The sequence below is a fragment of the Anabrus simplex genome, chromosome 1, assembly GCF_040414725.1.
Source record: "Anabrus simplex isolate iqAnaSimp1 chromosome 1, ASM4041472v1, whole genome shotgun sequence".
In the NCBI taxonomy this organism is placed as follows: Eukaryota; Metazoa; Arthropoda; class Insecta; order Orthoptera; family Tettigoniidae; genus Anabrus; species Anabrus simplex.
Genome location: NC_090265.1, coordinates 61,630,231 through 61,656,699, shown reverse-complemented (window position 1 = coordinate 61,656,699; position 26,469 = coordinate 61,630,231).

Below are 26,469 nucleotides of genomic sequence, written 5' to 3'. Positions count from 1 at the left end.
GATCCAGGGTCTTATTGACTCCATGCCTTGACGAATTCATCAATGTATTGCAGCTCGTGGTGGGCACATCGTGTATTGATTGCTGTCCAATCTTGCAGTCAGAGGGACCTGACAGTGTAATAATCGAATCACAACCGAACACTCGTGCTGTATTTTCATTGCAGCAATGTAGCACCACTACTTCTGGGTGTTGCAATTTCCATTTTTCTCAGTGTATTTCATATCCACCTCCTCTTATTAATCCTTCTGAATATATATAATCTCATTTCGATTCCTTTCAATATCATCTTTGTTGCGGTTCGATACTCCCTCCACGATATATCCTCCATAATAAACGCATATTTCCCAATATGACCCATTTCTTCGTATTAATAAAGTAATTACGGCCATGTCTATCGATTTGGTTTCCTAAAAACTAGGCTATACTCTGCAATTAATGTATTCTTCTCAATAACTACCAGTTCATAGCTAACTAAACTTTCCGTGTTGATTGGTACGATGAAATCGATATACATACATCACATACGTTGACATAACCCTATCATTTCATGTTTGAGTATATCTGTTACTTAAATAGGTACACACTCGCGGTTAAATGCTTAGGATCTACCACTAAGATTCACAATTTGGCACATATAATTCATGTATAGGTAATATTCCACTGATCTTCATGAGGAAAAACGAGGACAGCCCCATACTGCAAATCAAGACTGCAGCTGACTTACCAGCAGCTCCTACGAAGCTGAGAGACTGAGGATTCAAGTTAGGGTATGTATACCTGAGCCAAGTGATTCATAAATATACTTACATTGAAGTTCTCTCTCGAAGTGTGCACCAAGCAATTACAAATAGTAATACTACACATTAGGCTATGGATATGAAATCAGATCATGAGTTAGGGATTACCTTACAAGATGATAACACCACAGGCATTGTAAACACCCCTCAAGACTTGAACAAATTAATCCACTATACTGCAGGAATGAGAATTATGCACCTGAATATAAGTGGCATGATAACAAATTTTGATAGCATGCTAGTTATGTTAAATCAACTGGACCATAAACCAGACATTATAATATTATCTGAAACCCAACTCATTAGGGATATACCCTTCTCTATTTTAGGATATAATGAGTACTTTATACCCACACAAAATTCTACACACGACAGTCTAAAAATATACACACATGTAACCATACAAAATGTTGCAATATCTACAGCGAAAACCCTAAAAGCAGCCAATGGTAGCCTACTCAACTTACAATATAATAAAGAAAGCTATTTGATACTTGCTATATACAGATCACCCTGCACAAGCCCAAAGATATTCATAGAAGAACTAGGAAATACACTTCAGCAGCTACCTGCAGCCACACATTATATAATAATAGGAGATATTAACATAGACATTTTAAACCCAACTGGTCAGTATGCTCAAAAAATTAAAAATGAATACATAAACACCTTAAGTGCTAATGGTTTCATTTCATATATCAACTCTGCAACAAGGATAACCCCAAAATCTAGAACATGTATAGATCACATACATGTTAAATCGCATAGAAATAACAATTTTGAGTCATATGTTCTATATACTAGTATCACAGATCACAGTCCTATTTTTCTGATACATAAACAAACCCAGAAACATCAAATACTACAAAAGGAAGGAAAAATAATGAACAATGCCAGAATAGATTATGAAGCTTTAAATAAAGCCTTAAAAAAGGAAAATTGGGAATCTGTCCTGAATGAACATGATGTCAACAAAGCGACCAGTAGTTTTATGCAGCTATTAACTCAACATATATCTGAACACTCTACTAACACAAGACATGTAAGATGAAAATTCAGAAAGATAACACCATGGATCACAACTGGAATCCTAACTTCCATTAGAATAAGGGACAAATTACACCAGACAATTGTAAAGCAAAAGATGAGGTCCTCTAATAATGTCGAGATCACAAACACTATTAAGAAACATAAAACATACCGAAACTGGATAAACAGGCTCATTAAAGTAGCAAAACAGAAGTACTATTCTAATAAAATTATGTCAAGCTCAAACAATACTAAAATCCTATGGAAAAACATAAATGATATAACATGTAGAAAGGAGAAAAGAAATTCAGATATAGACAGCATAAATCTTACAGACTCACAAGAAACAACCCAACCAACTATCATTGCAGACAAATTTGTAGATTATTTCAGTGGTATAGGTTTAGAACTTGCTGACAAAATAATGAATAGCAGTAAAAATAACCTAATGACACATGTACATATGATATTCATGCAATACCTCAACCACAATCAATTTTTTTCTTCCCATAACAGAAACAGAATTAATGAATTACATAGCTGCACTAAAAGATGACTCAGCCAATGGCTATGACAATATCTCAAGTAAAACACTTAAAACAATTAGTTCACATATTCTACACCCTCTGCAATATATTTTTAATCTTTCACTAATGAAAGGACAATTTCCAGACCCACTCAAAATTGCTATCATAGTCCCAATCCATAAATCAGGAGATAAGAGAGAATTAAACAATTATCGCCCAATTTCTCTCACAACCCACATTTCAAAATTACTAGAGAAATGCATTAAAACCAGATTACTTAATTACCTGAATAAGTATAACATATTGTCTCCAAATCAGTTTGGTTTTAGACCAAAAATTAGTGCTCAAGATGCAATATTCTCCTTAACTGATTATTTGTATAAAACCATTGATAACTCCAAAAGGACTAATTCTATATTTTTGGATTTAACAAAGGCATTTGATACCGTAGATCACAATATACTCCTTAGAAAACTTGAAAAAGTAGGCATTCGTGGAATTCCTCAAAATCTAATTAAAAGCTTTCTTTCTAACAGAATACAAAAGGTAAGAATCAAGGATACTCTAAGTAAAAGTGCTCAAGTAAAAATCGGAGTACCCCAAGGAACAGTATTAGGACCAATTCTTTTTCTGTTATATATCAAAGATCTGTGTGAGCTAAACTGTAATGCAAAAATTAACTCATTTGCTGATGACACGGTAGTCACAGTCACGGGTGAAACTTGGGAGGACACCTTCAACAGAGCTCAAGAAACCCTAGTCATAGTTCAGACATGGCTAAACAACCACCTACTTACTTTAAATGAAAATAAAACAAAATTCCTCTGCTTCTCGCATAATAAAACAATGCAACCCTCAGACAATCTAACACTAAAACTCCACATACCAACTTGCAAAAATACTGAAAGCTGCAACTGTTATACTTCACAGAAATCAATACATGTTTCATACCTAGGGATAATTATAGATAGATATCTGAAATGGAATTTTCATGCATCAAATTTGATCATTAAACTTCAGAAACTTATTTATATATTTTACAGAATTATAAATGTTATTTCAACAAAAGCCTTGAAGTCTGTATACTTTGCCTTAGTTCAATCACAACTGCAATATGGAATTAACAGTTGGGGTGAAATACTTGATTCACACTTGGCTCAGGTAAATACATGCCAGAACTACATACTGAAAGTCATGTACAAAAAGCCACTGATGTTTCCAACATACGAACTGTTCCAGCAAAGCATGGTACTTAACATACGGCAGCTATTTGTGCAGTCAGTGACCCTATACATGCATAAAAATTTAAAGCTCTTCTGCAAAGAACACAAGCCAAAAATTTGCACTAGGCTGCAAGACAGAACTGGAGTAAGTATACCACGCCGGAACACTTTACTTGGACAAAGAAATCTAACAATGCTTAGTAAAGCTAAAGGTTCCACCTATTCAATACGTTATCGTAATGGTCTATTTAGAACATCACATATTTATTTAACTTATCATAAAATACATCTTTGGGACCGGTTTCGGCAATCCACTATGCCATCATCAGCCATTGAGTTTTTATAGCAAGGAACATTCAAAAATTTAAAAATATGCAATAGCAAGTCCTATTCTTACATGAAAAACATTAAAATATAGCTAAATAGCATAGGCCCATTGTACTATACAAATAACATGTCTTTTTTGAAAAATACAATATTATTTAGTGCATCTAAAATTACGTTTTATACATAATTGGCAAAGTCTATGATTTGGTGTACCTTATGTACAATAGAATCATATAAAATTGATAAAATAATCTACTTTTGCCATTTAAACCACAGTTTTAAAACAACAAGTCCTATTTTACATGGAAAATATTAAAACTTGGCTAGTTAGTATTAACCCTTTTTTATGTTATACAAGTAACATGTCTTGTTAAAAAATATAGTATTATTTGGTGCGTCTAGAATTGTTTTTAGGTGCTTAAAAAGACTATGGTTTGATACAGTTGATACACAGGAAATTTTCTATAAAATTGATGAATGTTTCTATAAAAACCTCTGTCATTTTTAACACAGTTTCTTAGTTCCTCATAATATGCGACTTGTACTGTTTTAGATAATAAATACAGGTTCTTCTTCCTTAAAACTTATTGACACAACAGTCTGTTTGACTATGTAAGGAGTAGCAGGTTCTGATGTGTTTTTTCTTGTTTGAGTATTTGAACCTTGCTTCTAGTATTTTCCAATGTAAATAACTGTGTGGCTGAGGCCGAAACTATGGTTAAGATCTTGAATATTATTTTATGTGCCAGATGGAAATGGGCCGTAAATAGTGTTAATCTCGAACCAGTGCGGACCTAAAAAAGGAAATAGTGAAATGAGTCTGAGTTATTGAGAACGATACGCGATACTATAGAAAAGAATTGAAGATATGAAACTCACCTCAGGTTGAATGTAACAGCGTGCAGAGAGAGTGAGGAGCAACTGCTGAATGTCAAACGCCAACCAGCCGGCTCAGCTGTAAGGCGGGGCGTATTATGTAGGGGAAGGGGACGCAGGAGAGGTTGCGTTCGCGTGTGCCTGTGTGTCAGGGGGGCGTGCGCTTTGCCGGGGATAGTAGGCTAGCGCGCTACGTAATATTTTATATACGGATTGATTTTTAGGAATTTTTAAACTGTTAATCAATGAAATAAGCATGTCAAATAAAATTGTTGGATTTTCCGAAATATCATTTAGATTGTAATTGGGATTGTAATATTGATCTAAAGGAATGTAACATTGCTCTGTTAGGTCTAGGAGTGGGCCTTTATTTATTGTTTCGATGATGTCCAAGTCCTTGTTGATACCGTAAAAATTGTGTTTGTATTCCTGTATGTGCTGACCTATTGCCGAAAATTTTCTATATTTTATGGCATTGACATGTTCATTGTATCTGATATTAAATGATCTCCCAGTCTGTCCAAGGTAAACACTGGTACAGTCGTTGCAATGAAACCTATATACACCTGATCTATCGAATGGGTTTTGTATATTAACCGATTTGGAGTTGTAAAAAATATCTAAATTTCTATTATTGGTTTTGAAGGCAATATTGACATTTCTTTTTTTTTAAATATTGGTTAAACGGAAAATGTCAGAGTTAAAAGTAAAAGTAGCATATGTTTTTGTTTTGGGTATTTCTTTTTGTAATTTAGTATTGGGTTGATGTTTAAATTTATTTATTATGCGTTCTATAAAACATTTGTTGTAGCCATTATAAGATGCGATTTTGCGTATAGTGTTGAGTTCTTTTTTACGTTCTATATTGGACATGGGTACATTAAATGCTCTCTGTATTAAATTATTGTATGTAGCTCTTTTATGACTAGGAGGATGTTCAGAATCGTGTTTGATGGTCGTGGCTGTATGTGTCGGTTTTCTGTAGATTTTGTATTCAAAAGAGGATGGGCGCCTGGTAATGGTTAGATCTAAAAAATTTAGGGTTTTATTACTTTCAGATTCTATTGTGAATTTTATATCATTATCGATGTTGTTGAGATGTATTAAGGTGGAAGGGGCGTCAGTAGTGCGTTGATCCATTATTATAAATGTATCATCTATAAATCTGGCCCAGAAGGCTATATTATTGAATGTCTTATTATTTATGATTTTAGTGTGTTCCAGAAAATCTATATAGATGTTACGTAAGATACCTGATGCCGGCGAACCCATTGCTAGTCCGTCCTGTTTATAAATTACTTTGTTGAAAATGAAATAATTATTGTTAGTTAGGAACTTCAAGATTAGTATGAAATCGTCTATTTCAAGTTGACTAAGTTTGCTGTGAGTGCGCAAATTTTTTAGAACGATTGGTATAACTTTTTCAGGTTTGATGTTGGCGTACATTGGCCGCTGTTGTTTTAGACCAAGCAGACTACATTACAAAAACACAGAATTTCTTTACAGACAAAACCTTCACAATCATAGATAAAGTTCCAACGCAATCTATTCAAAGACAACTTAAACAAATTCTTAAAAATACAACATGCCTCTTTACTGACAGCGAAAAGAACAAATTAATTAATATGAACCCCAGTCTACCAACAGTAAAAGCACAACCTAAAATACACAAAAATGGTGTTCCTATACGCCCCAAAATAAACTTCAGACCTAGCCCTCTGTACAAAACAGCGCAGTTTATACAACAATTTTTAAGCAAGCATTATACATTTCAAGCTAAGAAATCAATAAGGAATACTTCAGAACTAATTAAGCAACTAGAAAATTTCAAATTACAGGCACATCATACCATGCATTCATTCGATATCACCAATATGTACGCCAACATCAAACCTGAAAAAGTTATACCAATCGTTCTAAAAAATTTGCGCACTCACAGCAAACTTAGTCAACTTGAAATAGACGATTTCATACTAATCTTGAAGTTCCTAACTAACAATAATTATTTCATTTTCAACAAAGTAATTTATAAACAGGACGGACTAGCAATGAGTTCGCCGGCATCAGGTATCTTACGTAACATCTATATAGATTTTCTGGAACACACTAAAATCATAAATAATAAGACATTCAATAATATAGCCTTCTGGGCCAGATTTATAGATGATACATTTATAATAATGGATCAACGCACTACTGACGCCCCTTCCACCTTAATACATCTCAACAACATCGATAATGATATAAAATTCACAATAGAATCTGAAAGTAATAAAACCCTAAATTTTTTAGATCTAACCATTACCAGGCGCCCATCCTCTTTTGAATACAAAATCTACAGAAAACCGACACATACAGCCACGACCATCAAACACGATTCTGAACATCCTCCTAGTCATAAAAGAGCTACATACAATAATTTAATACAGAGAGCATTTAATGTACCCATGTCCAATATAGAACGTAAAAAAAGAACTCAACACTATACGCAAAATCGCATCTTATAATGGCTACAACAAATGTTTTATAGAACGCATAATAAATAAATTTAAACATCAACCCAATACTAAATTACAAAAAGAAATACCCAAAACAAAAACATATGCTACTTTTACTTTTAACTCTGACATTTTCCGTTTAACCAATATTAAAAATAAGAAATGTCAATATTGCCTTCAAAACCAATAATAGAAATTTAGATATTTTTTACAACTCCAAATCGGTTAATATACAAAACCCATTCGATAGATCAGGTGTATATAGGTTTCATTGCAACGACTGTACCAGTGTTTACCTTGGACAGACTGGGAGATCATTTAATATCAGATACAATGAACATGTCAATGCCATAAAATATAGAAAATTTTCGGCTATAGGTCAGCACATACAGGAATACAAACACAATTTTTACGGTATCAACAAGGACTTGGACATCATCGAAACAATAAATAAAGGCCCACTCCTAGACCTAACAGAGCAATGTTACATTACTTTAGATCAATATTACAATTCCAATTACAATCTAAATGATATTTCGGAAAATCCTACAATTTTATTTGACATGCTTATTTCATTGATTAACAGTTTAAAAATTCCTAAAAATCAATCCGTATATAAAATATTACGTAGCGCGCTAGCCTACTATCCCCGGCAAAGCGCACGCCCCCCTGACACACAGGCACACGCGAACGCAACCTCTCCTGCGTCCCCTTCCCCTACATAATACGCCCCGCCTTACAGCTGAGCCGGCTGGTTGGCGTTTGACATTCAGCAGTTGCTCCTCACTCTCTCTGCACGCTGTTACATACAACCTGAGGTGAGTTTCATATCTTCAATTCTTTTCTATAGTATCGCGTATCGTTCTCAATAACTCAGACTCATTTCACTATTTCCTTTTTTAGGTCCGCACTGGTTCGAGATTAACACTATTTACGGCCCATTTCCATCTGGCACATAAAATAATATTCAAGATCTTAACCATAGTTTCGGCCTCAGCCACACAGTTATTTACATTGGAAAATACTAGAAGCAAGGTTCAAATACTCAAACAAGAAAAAACACATCAGAATCTGCTACTCCTTACATAGTCAAACAGACTGTTGTGTCAATAAGTTTTAAGGAAGAAGAACCTGTATTTATTATCTAAAACAGTACAAGTCACATATTATGAGGAACTAAGAAACTGTGTTAAAACTGACAGAGGTTTGGATAGAAACATTCATCAATTTTATAGAAAATTTCCTGTGTATCAACTGTATCAAACCATAGTCTTTTTAAGCACCTAAAAACAATTCTAGACGCACCAAATAATACTATATTTTTTAACAAGACATGTTACTTGTTTAACATAAAAAAGGGTTAATACTAACTAGCCAAGTTTTAATATTTTCCATGTAAAATAGGACTTGTTGTTTTAAAACTGTGGTTTAAATGGCAAAAGTAGATTATTTTATCAATTTTATATGATTCTATTGTACATAAGGTACACCAAATCATAGACTTTGCCAATTATGTATAAAAAATAATTTTAGATGCACTAAATAATATTGTATTTTTCAAAAAAGACATGTTATTTGTATAGTACAATGGGCCTATGCTATTTAGCTATATTTTAATGTTTTTCATGTAAGAATAGGACTTGCTATTGCATATTTTTAAATTTTTGAATGTTCCTTGCTATAAAAACTCAATGGCTGATGATGGCATAGTGGATTGCCGAAACCGGTCCCAAAGATGTATTTTATGATAAGTTAAATAAATATGTGATGTTCTAAATAGACCATTACGATAACGTATTGAATAGGTGGAACCTTTAGCTTTACTAAGCATTGTAAAATCTTGAGTCAATACGGACAAAAAATGAAGTTTTTAATACTAAAAAAAGAAATCTAAGTTGTCTAGGACCACGGATATACAATGCATTACCTGTGGACGTGATCAGTGGCAATCAGAATACATTGAAGAAAAGGCTATTCATATGGTTCATTAACAATTATTACAAAGTAGATCAACTTATACATTTCCATTATAATATTTAAATCAACTAGCACACTATTCCTCTCTACTAAGAAACCAACCTTCTCCTTAACCGATGCCCCTCCTTTCCAGCTTCTTGTTTAGGCCTATTACACCAAATACAGAAAAACAGTTCATAAAATTACTCTAATTAAATATCACCAAAATGTTAATGGAGTAAATGATATTCACTAGATGCCATGATGTACATAATCTAGCTATTGTATTTTTGAAGCCCACACACAAGTTTACCTTATGTGGGATTCACATTGTATCTTATACTACCTTTGTATGTATATGTAAGATACTATTGTGAATAAAAATGTATGTATGTAAAAAAAATTACTTCAACAAATACTACTAATATTTTAATATAGGAAGCTTGTCTCATATCTCGTCTCGTCTCCGGCAGCTGATGGCTTCTGCTTGCGTGCTATGCAATCTATGTGTAGTTAGATTGCACCTCCGGACACGTCACAGCAGGTTTCTCGCCATTGCAGTATTGGTTCTCGTTATGGTGGCCTGGGCAATATTCCTCCCATCAGTTTAGGCGGATTTCATCATATTGCAGGTGTCCATGAAAGAAGAAAACGATATTATATGAGCAGAATAAATAACGGATTCCTTCATCTTAAGCCTTTTAACAGATATGAACAAATGCTAGTGTTTTCTCTTATATCTCGAAACAGCGCCTTTATATGTATTCAAACACTGCTTTTTATTACTAAATATATCTTTTTCTTCAGGTCGACTGCTGCTTCTAGTTATCATTTCAGATATTCTTGACTATAATCAGTCACTTATAGTACAAGAATTCGCCCTTCCTCGTTTTCTTGCAACGGCCTGTATATTCCTTTTCTCCAATATTTTTAAATTGAAAGGTACTCGATTCTCCATGACTTGACTTAGTCTTTAGCTACGTATGATCGAATCCTTCGTAAATATTTATATTTTACCTCGCAGTTCTCTTCCTTTTCGCTGAATAACAACCTATTTTTGGTTCCAAGTGGATTACAGTACTTTTTTAAAAGCGATCTTCTTTCTCAAGGTATTAACAATTAATTGATTTCAATTATTTTTCAAAACAATAGTTGTTCCATCTTGAAATTCCTTTTCGATAGTCTTTTATGACTCTCCGCCTTCTAACTGAGATTAATTTGCACCTCGGTGATACTTTATATATGTTTGTGATGCCTGAAGCTGCCATGCACCATTTTTTAGGCTACTTACGATCGCCTCGACCACGGCCATCTTGATATATAGAGGCCTACTACCAAGAGTTTTGACGTCACGCGTATAGTGCTCACTCGCCATCGTCGCATGTAATTCCTATATTGCTGATACGATACTTTTTATCATCATGTGACAAAGAAAATGCAATAAAAAGCCTATAAACCATAACATCGAAGAAACACTATCAAAAGAATACATACGAATAAACAAATATATGCACTCAAGGTAGTATATCACATATTGTAAAATGTTGGACGGAAGGCTACTCACCTGGGCTGTACGATGATGGTGACTAGGCGAATGGTTTTCTCTCAAAACAATGTCATTCTTTTATGCTTGTCTGAGCACATGAATAAGTTACAAATCGTGTTTTCCAAAATATGACAGATCTTGGTCACAACACTCATTAACTCAGTAGCACACACCCAGACTTGTCTCAGGTTATTCAACTTCCATTATCAAAACATTGAAAGAAACATCCCTACAATTATTACTGAATAAGATATCAAGGTCTGAGTTAATGTGTAGCTTTCCACAATTTGAAAAGTAGTATGATGGTCACTAGGCAAACTGTTGTTGTCTCTAAAATGTCATTATATTACACTTGAGCACAAAGTGTTATTAATTATTTATGAATGACAGTTGGGAAAAGTATTTGCCGTGATATGATCGATCTTGGACAAAACACTCATTAATTCTGCAGCTCACACCCACACTTGTCACATAAATAATCAGGTTTTACAACTTCCATTATCAAAACATTGAAAGAAATATCCCTACAATTATTACGGAATGAGATATCAAGGTCTGAGTTAACGTGTAGCTTTCCACAATTTGAAAAGTAGTATGATGGTCACTCGGCAAACTGTTGTTGTCTCTAAAATACCATTATATTACACTTGAGCACAAAGTGTTATTAATTATTTATGAATGACAGTTGGGAAAAGTATTTGCCATGATATGATAGATCTTGGACACACCACTCATTAATTCTGCAGCTCACATCCACACTTGTCACAGGAATTACCAAGTTTTTCGACTTCCATTATCAAAACATTGAAAGAAACATCCCTACAATTATTACTGAATGAGATATCAAGGTCTGAGTTAACGTGTATCTTTCCACAATTTGAAAAGTAGTATGATGATTACTCGGCAAACTGTTGCTGTCTCTAAAATGCCATTATATTACACTTGAGCACAAAGTGTTATTAATTATTTATAAATGACAGTTAGGAAAAGTATTTGCCATGATATGATAGATCTTGGACAAAACACTCATTAATTCTGCAGCTCACACCCACACTTGTCACAGAAATTACTAGGTTTTTCAACTTCCATTATCAAAACATTGAAAGAAACATCCCTACAATTATTACTGAATGAGATATCAAGGTCTGAGTTAATGTGTAGCTTTCCGTAATTTGAAAAGTAGTATGATGGTCACTCGGCAAACTGTTGTTGTCTCTAAAATGCCATTATATTACACTTGAGCACATAATGTTATTAATTATTTATGAATGACAGTTAGGAATAGTATTTGCCATGATATGACAGATCTTGGACACAACACTCATTAACTCACCCACACTTGTCACAGAAATTACCAGGTTTTTCAACTTCCATTATCAAAACATTGAAAGAAACATCCCTATTATTTCCACTGTTTAAAAATACAGCTTTTAATCAGATATCAAGGCCTGAATTAACATGTAGACCTCCATAATAAATCATTTGATGCTCACTAGGTGAACTGTTGTCTCTAAAATGTCATTATTTTATGCTTGTTTGTGCGCACAGTGTTGTTGTTAATTATTTTTAGAGTATTTGATACTAAAATGTCTCCCAAAATGTGACAGATCCTGACACAATACTAATGAACTCTATACCACACACACAATTATCAGAGTAATTGCCAGTTTCTTCAATTTTCATTTTCAAAAGGTTTGTTTAAACATCTCTGTGATTTCCAGTGTTCAAAAGGGCATCTTCAAAATCAGATATCAAGGTCTGAAATAAAGTGTAGCCCTCCACAGCAATCTGGAAAACAAAATCTGTAGGCTGTTTCAACCATTCCCCCACTGCACAGGTTTAGCAAGTATGAATTTGTTTCATCATTCAGTCCTACTGTTGACAATTCTTTGTCCAAAGTAATAAGTGTTTTACAATCAGCACATCCTTTGACATTTCTCAATAAACAGTGTGAAATGTACCCTGCTATGTAAAACAATACTGATGCAGTATTGAAATCAATTTCTAAGTCCCTTTATTTAGTAAAAGCCAAATTTAGATCTTCGTTGTATGAAACTTCCTTCACGGATTCATTTAGATCTCCTTTTAAGGAAAAGTCTTTCAATGGCAATTCTCCATATGATGAGGACTTCAACTTTAAAACACTTATAATTTTAATTTTTTCTGAATCAAGCACTTGAGAAACAGAGACATGGTAACAGGAGCCACACATTTGCCTGTATCGACCAAATCTGGCTTCAAGTGGGTCAGTCTGAAATTTCCTTAACAACAACTATTTGCAGTCTTGAAATGTTCTAAATACATATTCAGTCAATCTAATGAGAGTTTCTGTTGTATGCCTTAATGCGAAAAATGTGTCCTGGGGTAATTACCCTGTATGCTTAGAAGATGTCTGTACACTAAAACTTTGCCATAACTCCAGAAATTCTACAAACTTCTTAAGAAATAACACACTTTCATCTTCAGCACTTCGAATTGGCTCCCGTAATGGATCTCTAAGTTGTTTTCCTGCTTTTGGGGTTCCTACATTGACAATTTTCCACCATGTGAGGACAGTCTTTATGAATTCTGCTGTACCCACAATGCAATGATCCTTAAAAAATGTCTGCAAAGCCACAATGTTCTTCTCATCGAAAAGATGGACAGCCAGTGAGACATTCTGGTGTTCAATATTTGAGGGATACAAACACCTTCTTTGAAAAAGTTGGTGCTAACTTCACTAAAGTTCTTTCTTCTGAAAAATGAAGGACTTTTAAATCCTTCAGATCAGCACTTAGAACTATCCTTGTGTCTTCAGTGTAGGCTATGGAAAAATGAAGCTCTGTTCTTCGTTACCCTGGTTTAGCCAATTATTTCTAACACTCTTCAATAGGTGCACTGTATCAAATAACATAAATATTTTTTTCTGTTGGATTAAAAGGATTGTCAATACATGGTGTAATAGTACCATCACAAAGCAGTTTAAATGTGTTACGGTTCATTCTGTTATTATCACATATCAGTGACAAAACAACAAATCCACATTCATGTAACACTTTCAGTACCTGTAGTGTTAATTTCCTTAATTCTTCTGCCTGTAAAGTTTTTACAGGATATAATGCAATAATGTCCTCATTTGCAGAAAATAAAGAAGTTAACATGAATGCTTGAATTTTAGTAGCAATGTCATTGTTTTCTGAAAAACCTTCTAAACGACCCCCTATGTATGCCACTCTCTGCATAATGTGAATTTCATAAAAAAGAACATTGACAACTTTTTCATGTGGTTTTAAACATTTTGCGTTTTCTTTAAGATAATTTACTTGAAAGTCCTTCACCCCTGCTTCACTCTTCATATCAGCACCTAATCTTCTTAAGTAAGAAGGATGAGGTAAGGTCAAAACACCTGAATTTCTCAATTGAATATATGCACCAGGAAATGAAAAAATGTTGAAGATGCCCACAAAAAAGTCTCTGATGAATACTTCCTTTCTTTAGACACACTGAACTCAAGTTGTTCTCTTAAAAACTGGAGTTTTTGAGCAAGTGGCAACGTGTCATCACTCTCTAAATTCAATAACTCACTAATACAGTCATCTAGAGTTAAGTACATATAATTTAACTTGTTAACTGTATCCTCTGATGTAGACGAGTTACCAAAAGCATTCAAATGACTCAGTAAACACTCAAGTGCTGAATATGTGGTACACAGGAGACTATCTCCTAAAATCCAGCTATATTTTTTAGAAGGAATCTTGCAACCATTTAAGCAAACTTGCACACTTAAGTCCTTGAAAATTGTAATAGATACCTCGACAGTCGGAATGTCTCTGGTTTGAAGCATGTAAAACAAAACTTTATCGACATCAATTTTGATAGGAAACTCAAGTACATTTAGGGTTGTTAACTTACCCAACAAGTCCTCATAATTTGATATCTTGTCTCCTTCACACCATGTCTTGAAGGTTCGTTCGTCATTCTTCAAAATATCATCTCTCCTTTCTTCTGGCGATTTTCATTTGGCAGGTGTTGGTTGAGACATATATGAAGGCTGCCCAGGAAATGTAGTCGGCACAGCATCGTCAGTTAATTTTGAAGTTACCCTAGGTACCGGTACACTTAAAACGGAACCATCTGGTCGTTTTGCAGTATCAACTCGAATGATGTGATTTTCGGAAAAATGTTTAATACAGACACAAGCATATTTACTGGGTTCAAAATTAGCTCGGTGTATAGCATGAATCCATTTAGCTCGCTTCTCCTTATCGCTAGGAAACGCAAATGTTGAGATAGCCACCTCTTTATTTGAACGGTAATTGGATGTACATCCAGGCACACTACACGTTCGTCCCATTTTGCAGAGAGGAGCATTAACTATACTAACACATTGTAATAATAATCATAAAATAATAAACTTTATAGTACCTACTTTAGACCATTCATAATAGTTCAGTGGGTTCACCTAACCTATCACATAACCTGGCAATACTTCCTAACATCAGGCTGCTCAAATTAGAATGCTATAGTATTTAACACTACTGCTGAAAATACATCCTTTACTGATGCGTTTTCATACAGTTATCACTTTTGAACACGAACGAACACCTCTAATAACGTTGAAATAACAACAACGTGCTACGAAACCATCATGTAAACAAGACTCGTACCTCGACACCGCGGCACTAAAAATCTGACGTCATCACTATGGAACTGTCATGTGTAGCAGGCCGGAATTTCGAGTTGGCCGTGCCTCGACTGTAACGTAATGGTACATTTCACCTCCCAGTTACATTTAAGTATATAGACCTTTACGTTGCACAATCTCTTTCTCCGGAGTTTCGTTTCGTACATATTAAATTTTAAATGATTGATATTATTTCAAGCTTACTTTCTTCTCTTTATTCTTTTTTTCTTGGCTAAGCAGATTCACTTCCACTATCTGTTAGGTATTCCATGTCAGAATAATCTTCCTTTTTACAGATTTCCAACATATTACTTGGCAACTGCTCATCATTTTCTCCATAGTATAATTTCATGTTCGCTGCATTGTGGATTCCTTTATGTGTTCCGGACATATTCCCGACCTGGTATGCATTGTTTCCGAATGCCTTCTTAATAACATATGGACCATCATATAAATGTATGACTTTGCGAATACTTTTCCTGTGATACTAGAACTTGGTGACCTCTTAATCAGCACACCCAACTTAAAAATTTTCTTCATCCTTTTTCTTTTCTCTACTTTTATCTATAATTTTATCGGTGTGAAGGCTTAATCTAATGTTGGCGTTTTTCTTTTTCTTTCGGATACATACGGGTTAGCATTAAAGTTTGGTGCGTTTGGGTTGAGTCGTCGTTTTTCTCTCTCCATGTTTTTGTATTCCTGGAGCTCCAAACCTTCCGCACCTTCCGTGTCTCCGATAACCTCTTTGTCCTTTATCGCTTGTTCCCATCTCTCCTTATTTCGTGTTTTTCTTCAGTTCCTGAATATATTTTTTATTCGCAAGTTCCATTTCCTTGAAATTCTGTTCTCTTCTTCCATCGTAAAAATGTTTTCTTCGGAAATTTTACTGGCTTCCATTCCCTGGGTACCTGTTATTTGGCCTGTAATACGGTACATATCTATCGTTCGTTCGATATGCTCCTCGAAATTCGTCATCTTTCCGACATTGGCGTTCTCTCGACTCTCTTCTTCCATCTCTTTCTTGATTCTTGGCAATATCTTTATGTTCTATTCGTGTACCATTTTCCAAGTTTTCCTGGGTTATGACATTTATTGATTCTTCGTTTCTCGCATTCCGAATTAACTTACTCGTAGGATGTACGGTCGTCATGTCAATCTGCCTTAATGTATCCTCTATTTCAATTGCCGACTTGACATTTGTAGCTGCTAACAGCCTCTGCACTTCGGGTGGAAATTGTCTTTTGGACGGTTTTTATAGCTTCTAATTCGCTCGGTGCGGCATCTAAGTCTTGGAAACGGAGAAATTGGTACGCGAAGTAGTCACTATACCTCGTTTGTCCAGTAGACGCATATTTACGAGAATAAAGTTCCATTCTGAGTTGTTGTTGGACTTCTGAGTTCCAGCATCTCCTTAAAAATGCTGCTTTAAACTCCTCATAGTCGTAAAAACTATATTTGAATGCCTGATGCCATATATTGGGATTGGAGTCAAGATGTTTCTCAATAATTCTGAGTCTTTTCTCATTAGGAACATGATTTTCTTTAAAATGATATTCCATTTCCCTTAAAAATTGCTTCGGGGATAAGCTCACGGTATTAATAAAATGCTTCGGCTTATCGTCGATAGTTTTGATTATATTTATCACTGCCGGATTCAAATTGTTATTGTTTCCATTTCCTATTATGCTGTCGTTAATAACCTGGTTCGACTCAGTAGTCACTGTTGGTGTCGCTTCTCTGTCATTAACTTGAATTTACACTGTCCTTACTAAATTGGTTTTTGCGGTCTGGTTTCCTATTCTTAATTCTTGTATCTCCATACGGATATTTCGTAATTCACCTTCTGCTTTGTCAATCCTATTATTGGTTTCACTCTTATTGCGCTCAGCCTCTCCTTTTATTATGTCCAGTTTGTCTGCAATCTGATCTCGGGCTACAATAAAGTTTACTTCCATCGATTTACTCGTTGTTTCAATTCCCTCATCTAATTTATTCATCCTTCTTTGACACTGTTTCCATTTCTCCGTATAGTTTATTCTCAGTTTCTCTATTTTTTTTTGTCAGACTCTTTATTTCTTCCTCCTTTAGATTCTTTATGACGTTTCTACTCTCTGACATTTCCTCTCTTTATTTATCTCTTCATAGACCTCCCTGCTGTTATTATCCATAATTCCTGTCATCTGGGTACGTAGAACTATAATGTCAGTTTTAATTTGCGTTACTTCGGTTCCAATCTTCTCAATTTCTGTCCTTACAACGTCTCTCATTTCAATCATTTGTTGGTGCTTTTCCTCCTGCTTTATGATCATTTCCTGCTGCTTCTCCCGCTCGTTGATCATTTCCTGCTGCTTCTCCTCTTGCGTTTTGATCATTTCCTGCTGCTTTTACTCCTGCTTGTTGATCATTTCCTGGAGTTTATTTTCCTGTCCGCTAATTATCTCCTGTTGCTTCTCGTTCTGCCTTCTTGTTTCTTCAATCATTTGTTGCTGCTTCTCTTTCTGCGTGTTACTCATTTCCTGAAGTTTCCCTTCCTGTCTGCTTATCATCTCCTGTTGCTTTTCCTCCTGCTTGTTGATCATTTCCCGGAGTTTCTCTTCCTGTCTGCTAATCATCTGTTTCAATATCTACAAGACCCCTCTTTGCTATTTCTTTGTTTTCTGTATCTCTTCTTGGTTACTACGTATCGATTCGTTTCTCTTCTGAGATTCCTCCTCAATTTCCCTTTGGTATTCCTCGAATTGCGACCTCAACTGAGTTCGACATTTTCTATCGTGTTTACTATATCCTGCTATTCCCGATAACTTATTTATAATCCTAATTCGCTAAATTTTCTTCAATCTCAAACAATTCAGTCTCAAAGTTTCAATATAAAATCATCTACTGAACTTAAATTTATGCTTATTTCAGTAATTCAAGATTTCTTTTCTCTTACTCATTTTTGCTTAACCTGGAATGATTACCCAGGACTACAATAACTCGTTCAAAACAGCTTGTTTTAATATCATACGAAGACCCAAACTCTGTAAACTACTCAAGACCTATTTCAACTATGTTTACTCCATGTTGACTTAACCCATTCATATCTCATTCTAATTTACGTTAATATTCTATTACTCTATCCTTATATTATTATTGATGCATTCAAATTATATCAGGCAACCTAAATATATATACAGTGAATCCTCTCCTTCCACCAATTTATTATTCTTAAGACTCTGTATCAATCTTCTTGCCATCTCCCCTACTCCATATATGGGTATCAATTCTTCAATCATTTGACCGCCTTCTCCTTCGATTCTCATATCTGGAAGTCAATTCTTTATTGTACGCCACGTTTACGTTTCACAACCATGCTAGGCATCCTCTCTTGCCTTACTGTTGGTTGATAATTCTGTAATCCTTTGGCTAGCCTTCCTTTCTCTTCAATCTGCCACAATGTTGAGCAGCAATTCTTTATGTGGTAGAATTATTTTTCTCTCTAAGTCCCACGGTGCACTTCTCTTTAATGTCGCTTCACGTCTAGGATCCAATTATTTATGTAATAGAATTATTGTTTTCAATTCCGACGGTGCCTTTCTCTTCAATCTGCTCCACTGTTGCAGCGCCAATTACTTACACCACACCCCTAATCCAAGTAGGCATTCGTATAAGCTCCTGTTAGCTTCTCAGGGTAAGATATTAACCTCGTCCTTAAAATATAATAATATCGCAGGTTCCGTCGAAGAGTAAAGACATGTCCACTAAAATACTACTCAACCCCCAAACTCTGCTGGTGGACTTCATCATTCGTCATACATCATGAATAATACCTCTCATTAATGTTTACATTACCTTACAGCTACATATCTTTACCTACATTTCAAAATAAGACTCAGAAATAATCCTTACACTAATTTACTAGCATGCTAACTTTGGGTAAAATAAAATAAAATAAAATTGAAATACTTCTTGCCGAGAAAAGAAAATTGATATTTAATTATTAATCATCTTATGTACAGTATAGTGATTCTTGCTGTTAACATAGCTGAAATGGGGTCTTCTGTATTTATACATACACCATTTGACAATAAATGCTTCATTGACTTAATTAAATTCATCATTTGCCTTCCTAACTTATGATGCAGTCCAAGCAACGAAAAACTAAAGTTTAACCATGTCGATAACATGAATAATAACATTCAATGTTCCAAATTGCTTAATAAAATTGATAATTGGTCATGGGGTTATTTTTTTCCAAGGTCATTTCCTCTTAGTGGGATATGGAGGATTCTTCATGTTTGGGGATGCGAGATATTCAATAAGTTTCCTTATTGTGGCTAAAAACGGTTACCACACTCTAAGCTATCATAATTAGAAATATTGACTAGACATTGCTATATCAACTCGTTCACAACAGTGGAAATCATATATATGGTCAATCAGTGCTTTTCATAAAATAATCAAACAGCCAAGCTCATGGGGAGGAGGAAAATGATGTTGGTGAAATTATGCTTGAGGAAGTGGAAAGGATAGCAAATAAACTCCATTGTCATAAGGCAGCAGGAATAAATGAAATTAGACCTGAAATGGTGAAGTATAGTGGGAAGGCAGGGATGAAATAGCTTCATAGAGTAGTGAAATTAGCATGGAGTGTTGGTAAGGTACCTTCAGATTGGACAAAAGCAGTAACTGCACCTATCTATAAGCAAGGGAACAGGAAGGATTGCAACAACTATCGAGGTATCTCATTGATTAGTATACCAGGCAAAGTATTCACTGGCATCTTGGAAGGGAGGGTGCGATCAGTCGTTGAGAGGAAGTTGGATGAAAACCAGTGTGGTTTCAGACCACAGAGAGGCTGTCAGGATCAGATTTTCAGTATGCGCCAGGTAATTGAAAAATGCTACGAGAGGAATAGACAGTTGTGTTTATGTTTCGTAGATCTAGAGAAAGCATATGACAGGGTACCGAGGGAAAAGATGTTCGCTATACTGGGGGACTATGGAATTAAAGGTAGATTATTAAATCAATCAAAGACATTTATGTTGACAATTGGGCTTCAGTGAGAATTGATGGTAGAATGAGTTCTTGGTTCAGGGTACTTACAGGAGTTAGACAAGGCTGTAATCTTTCACCTTTGCTGTTTGTAGTTTACATGGATCATCTGCTGAAAGGTATGAAATGGCAGGGAGGGATTGAGTTAGGTAGAAATGTAGTAAGCAGTTTGGCCTATGCTGACGACTTGGTCTTAATGGCAGACTGTGCCGAAAACCTGCAGTCTAATATCTTCAATCAATCAATCAATCAATCAATCAATCAATCAATCAATCAATCAATCAATCAATCAATCAATCAATCAATCAATCAATCAATCAATCAATCAATCAATCAATCAATCAATCAATCAATCAATCAATCAATCAATCAATCAATCAATCAATCAATCAATCAATCAATCAATCAATCAATCAATCAATCAATCAATCAATCAATCAATCAATCAATCAATCAATCAATCAATCAATCAATCAATCAATACTGATCTGCATTTAGGGCAGTAGCCCAGGTGGCAGATTCCCTATCTGTTGCTTTCCTAGCCTTTTCCGAAATGATTTCAAAGAAATTGGAAATTTATTGAACATCTCCCTTGGTAAGTTATTCCAATGCCTAACTCCCCTTCCTATAAATGAATATTTGCCCCAGTTTGTCCTCTTGAATTCCAACTTTATCTTCATATTGTGATCTTTCCTACTTTTATAGACGCCATTCAAACCTATTCGTCTACTAATGTCATTCCACGCCATCTCTCCACTGATAGCTCGGAACATACCACTTAGTCGAGCAGCTCTTCTTCTTTCTCTCAATTCTTCCCAACCCAAACATTGCAACATTTTTGTAACGCTACTCTTTTGTCGGAAATCACCCAGAACAAATCGAGCTGCTTTTCTTTGGATTTTTTCCAGTTCTTGAATCAGGTAATCCTGGTGAGGGTCCCATACACTGGAACCATACTCTAGTTGGGGTCTTACCAGAGACTTATATGCACTCTCCTTTACATCCTTACTACAACCCCTAAACACCCTCATAACCATGTGCAGAGATCGGTACCCTTTATTTACAATCCCATTTATGTGATTACCCCAGTGAAGATCTTTCCTTATTTTAACACCTAGATACTTACAATGATCCCCAAAAGGAACTTTCACCACATCAACGCAGTAATTAAAACTGAGAAGACTTTTCCTATTTGTGAAACTCACAACCTGACTTTGGAACTTGAAAAGAGGTGCAATGAGTATGGTATGAAAATTAGCCTCTCGAAGACTAAATTGATGTCAGTAGGTAAGAAATTCAACAGAATTGAATGTCAGATTGGTGATACAAAGCTAGAACAGGTCGATAATTTCAAGTATTTAGGTTGTGTGTTTTCCCAGGATGGTAATATAGTAAGTGAGATTGAATCAAGGTGTAGTAAAGCTAATGCAGTGAGCTCGCAGTTGCGATCAGCAGTATTCTGTAAGTAGGAAGTCAGCTCCCAGACGAAACTATCTTTACATTGGTCTGTTTTCAGACCAACTTTGCTTTACGGGAGCGAAAGCTGGGTGGACTCAGGATATCTTATTCATAAGTTAGAAGTAACAGACATGAAAGTAGCAAGAATGATTGCTGGTACAAACAGGTGGGAACAATGGCAGGAGGGAACTCGGAATGAGGAGATAAAGGCTAATTTAGGAATGAACTCGATGGATGAAGCTGTACGCATAAACCGGCTTCGGTGGTGGGGTCATGCGAGGCGAATGGAGGAGGATAGGTTACCTAGGAGAATAATGGACTCTGTTATGGAGGGTAAGATAAGTAGAGGGAGACCAAGACGACGATGGTTAGACTCGGTTTCTAACGATTTAAAGATAAGAGGTAAAGAACTAAATGAGGCCACAACACTAGTTGCAGATCGAGGATTGTGGCGACGTTTAGTAAATTCTCAGAGGCTTGCAGACTGAACGCTGAAAGGCATAACAGTCTATAATGATAATGTATGTATGTATGTATGTATGTATTAACTGAGAAATTGTGCCAATCATTTATATAATTATGTCCTACCATTAATGATAAATAATCTCATTTCATATACCCCTGTGGCAATCATTCAACGTAATTTAATTCCTCAACCTACTGTTTATTTGGGAGACATTTACTCTCTGTAGGACGATAATTCTTAATGTCCCTACATATTCACCAATATGTAAGTATGTGAAACTCAATAACTATACATAATCTGTTACGTTATGTCACAAATCGACATTAAATCAGGTGGACTGTTGCTCTATGTTCATCTCAACATGACCTGACCGTATAACCTTCATTTTATTTATCACGCATTACCAATATCTATCATATGAACCCGTAAAAACAACTTCTTAATATAACCTTACGACGAAACAAACAGTACATCTCAATACTCTCATTACCACATATTTCATATCCACCTCTTTTTATCAATCCTTCTGAATATATATAATCTCATTTCGATTCCTTTAAATATCATCTTTGTTTTCGATACTCCCTCGACGATATGTCCTCCATAATAAACACATATTTCCCAGCATGATCCATTTCTTCGTATTAATAAAGTAATTACGGCCATGTCTGTCGATTTGGTTTCTTCAAAAACTAGACTATACTCTGCAATTCATGTATTCTTCTCAATATCTCCCAGTTCATAGCTAACTAAACTTTCCGTGTTGATTGGTACATTGAAATCGATATACACACATCACATATGTTGACATAACCCTATCGCCCAGGTTTCAGTATGGTACACCTATCTCAAGAGATAGGTGTTTGTGTTATGCCGATACCGGTGTCTCTTCGAGACTCCTCTGTCGGCCTTTAATGTTAGTTATGCAGTTGTGTGTTATACTAATACAAATAATTTATCGGTTGTGTGTTAGATTCTTGTATATTGGTGATATCGTGTTGTAGTAGGTTTAGGTACGTGTGAGTGTTGTGGTCACCCATCCAGTGGGTGACCACTCCCGATGTTGCTTAACTGTCTGTATGTGTGTGTGTGTGTGTGTGTCTGTGTGTGTGTGTATGTGTGGTACGTCTGAGTGGTAATGTTGTAATTGTGTTGGTTGCCTGGCAAATCTCTCATTCAGTGATCATGGCTAGCACAGTTATTGTGTGTACGATGTTGCTCACCCTATTAGTTTAGGGCTTGCGTAGCTGGTGTTGCTTTCGGAGATTTGCAACGCTACATCGTGTTTACGTTCGTAGCGTACTATTTTGTATAATAAAATAGTAGCTATTGCGGATGTTAAGTGAAGAACAGCATCTGGGTGTTAAATTTTGAAAAGTAATTAGCATCTGATATGTGCAGTTATTGGCACACCGCCTCGGCTGTACCCGAGTTCCAGTGCTTAGGAAGTGAGGACTAGTACTTGGCTGGTTCTTCTTGGCGGGAGGGGGGGGGTTAGTTAACGATGAGCTGTCTAGTGGGCATGGGATTTGTAATCTGGTTCTGGGTTGTAAGGAGTTTGAGAAGTAAAAGGCTGATTAAGGTTGAGATGTCCTGGTTTGACTGGATGGGTTGTTGGGTCCTGGGTTCGAGGGAGGAGGGTCTGGTGTGCTGTGAGTGAGTAAGTGTCGTGAGTGTCTGTGGTGTGCCTTAACTGCCCTTTTGATGAAGGGGCATCCAGGGAATGAGGCGGCGTGGCTGCCTTGGCAGTTTGCACACCCCGCCTGGTCCCGTGGTACCGTGCAAGTAGTGTGGCGGTGAGAACCACCACATCTATTACAGCGGGCAGGTTCAGTGCAATTGGCAGCTGAGTGGTGAAGTTTAAGGCAGTTAAAACACCGAGTTACAAGTGTGGGTCTGGGGGGGGGGGGTGACGGGTTCGAGTTCCTGTAGTTGAGTGAGGTGTTGGTGTTTGATTGGACTTGGGAGCAGGTTTTTTACGCCTGTTTCATGTTTGAGTATATCTGTTACTTAAATAGGTACACACTCGCGGTTAAATGCTTAGAATCTACCACTAAGATTCACAATTTGGCACATATAATTCACGTATAGGTAATATTCCACTGATTTAAATTTACTTCAACAAATACTACTAATATTTTAATATAGGAAGCTTATCTCATATCTCGTCTCGCCTCCGGCAGCTGCTGGCTTCTGCTTGCGTGCTATGCAATCTATGTGTAGTTAGATTGCACCTCCGGACACGTCACGGCTTGTTTCTCGTTGTTATAGTATTGGTTCTCGTTATGGTGGCCTGGGCAATATTCCTCCCATCAGTTTAGGCGGCTCTCATCATATTGCAGGTGTCCATGAAAGAAGAAAACGATATTATATGGGCAGAATAAATAACGGATTCCTTCATCTTAAGCCTTTTAACAGATATGAACAAATGCTAGTGTTTTCTCTTATATCTCGAAACTGCGCCTTTATATGTATTCAAACACTGCTTCTTATTATTAAATATATCCTTTTCTTCAGGTTGACTGCTGCTTCTAGTAATTATTTCAGATATTCTTGACTATAATCAGTCACTTATAGTACAAGAATTCGCCCTTTCTTGTTTTCTTGCAACGGCCCGTATATTCCTTTTCTTCAATATTTTTAAATTGAAAGGTACTCGATTATATTTTTACTTTGCAGTTTTCTTCCTGTTCGCTGAATAACAATCTCTTTTTGGTTCCAAGTGGATTATTTTTTTAAAAGCGATATTCTTTCTCAAGGTATTAAGAATTAAATGATTTCAATTATTTTTCAAAACAATAGTTGTTCCATCTTGAAACTCCTTTTCGATAGTCTTTTATGAATCTCGTCTTCTATCTGGAATTGATTTGCACCTTGGTGATACTTCCTATGTGTTTGTGCCGCGCGCCATTTTGTCCGCTACTTTTGTGTGCGTACGATCGCCTCGACTGTAACGTAATTGTACAGTACGCATCGACAATCGAAAAATTTCGTGATAAGTTTATTTTTTACCAGTGTGCGCAACAATCGCCTGTTAATGCGTGCGAATTACCCTTCATCCTGCTCGCGGATCTGTGCAACCCCCTCCCGCTAGCGATGTTATAAATACAGATGCTCGTCACAGTTACACTTGGTCGCCTCTAGAGAGGCGGCCGTGCCCCTGACATCTTAACCGGAGCAATTTTTGGTAGAGGACTCATCGCCAAGGCGGTGGACCTCTAGGGAGAGCACATCTCTCACTCACCCATCCCCTATTTTTGGTAAGGGGAGCCGGGAAAAGAAGAATACCTCTCTACCATATTCCCCGAATTCAACAAAGCAAAAAAATCTCTGAGGGTTGCCTTGCACTCTTGCACACCTCAGCACCCGAGTATGTCCGGTCAAGATAATGGGATGTAAGGATAGCTTCGTCCATTTATTCACATTCCGCGCCTCTCACATGTTAAAAAGAATGTGGCTGGGCCTTGTCAAGATGGCAGCAGTAATGTTATCCAAACGTACTTGCTCAAAATCATCCCTAAGACAAGTGCACGAGGTTAGGACCTGTCAAGATGGTAGCAGTGAGGTTAGGATCGCCCACTTGTTCAAATTCCGCGCCAAAACAAGTGCACGAGGTTAGGATCTGTCAAGATAGCAGCAGTGAAGTTAGCTGCGCCGAAGTGCTCAAAAATGTGAGGTTAGGACCCGTAAAGATGACAGCTGTCAAGATGAGAGTTGTCAAGATGACAGCTGTCATGACCACGTGGTCATGTTTGTAACAATAGCACGTGGTCGGTGATGGGGTCTGTACCGGGAGGTACACCCCTACGTCGCACTTTTAAATCATGCGCCAATGAAACCTCCTCTACAGGAGAGACACCGAACTTGGAACTTGACTTACTAAAACTTTTCCTCAGAAGATGTCACTACTGTAAGTTTTTTATGGTGAAGTTTCCTGAACTGTGTGCATTTCAAATTGTTTTGTTTTCCGTTTTTCTAGAAGTGTGGAGATTCTCTCCTAGATGTCTCTGCTAAAAGAACTATGATCATGCACCCTGGTGCGAAGTGAAGGAACTTTTTTGAAGAAAT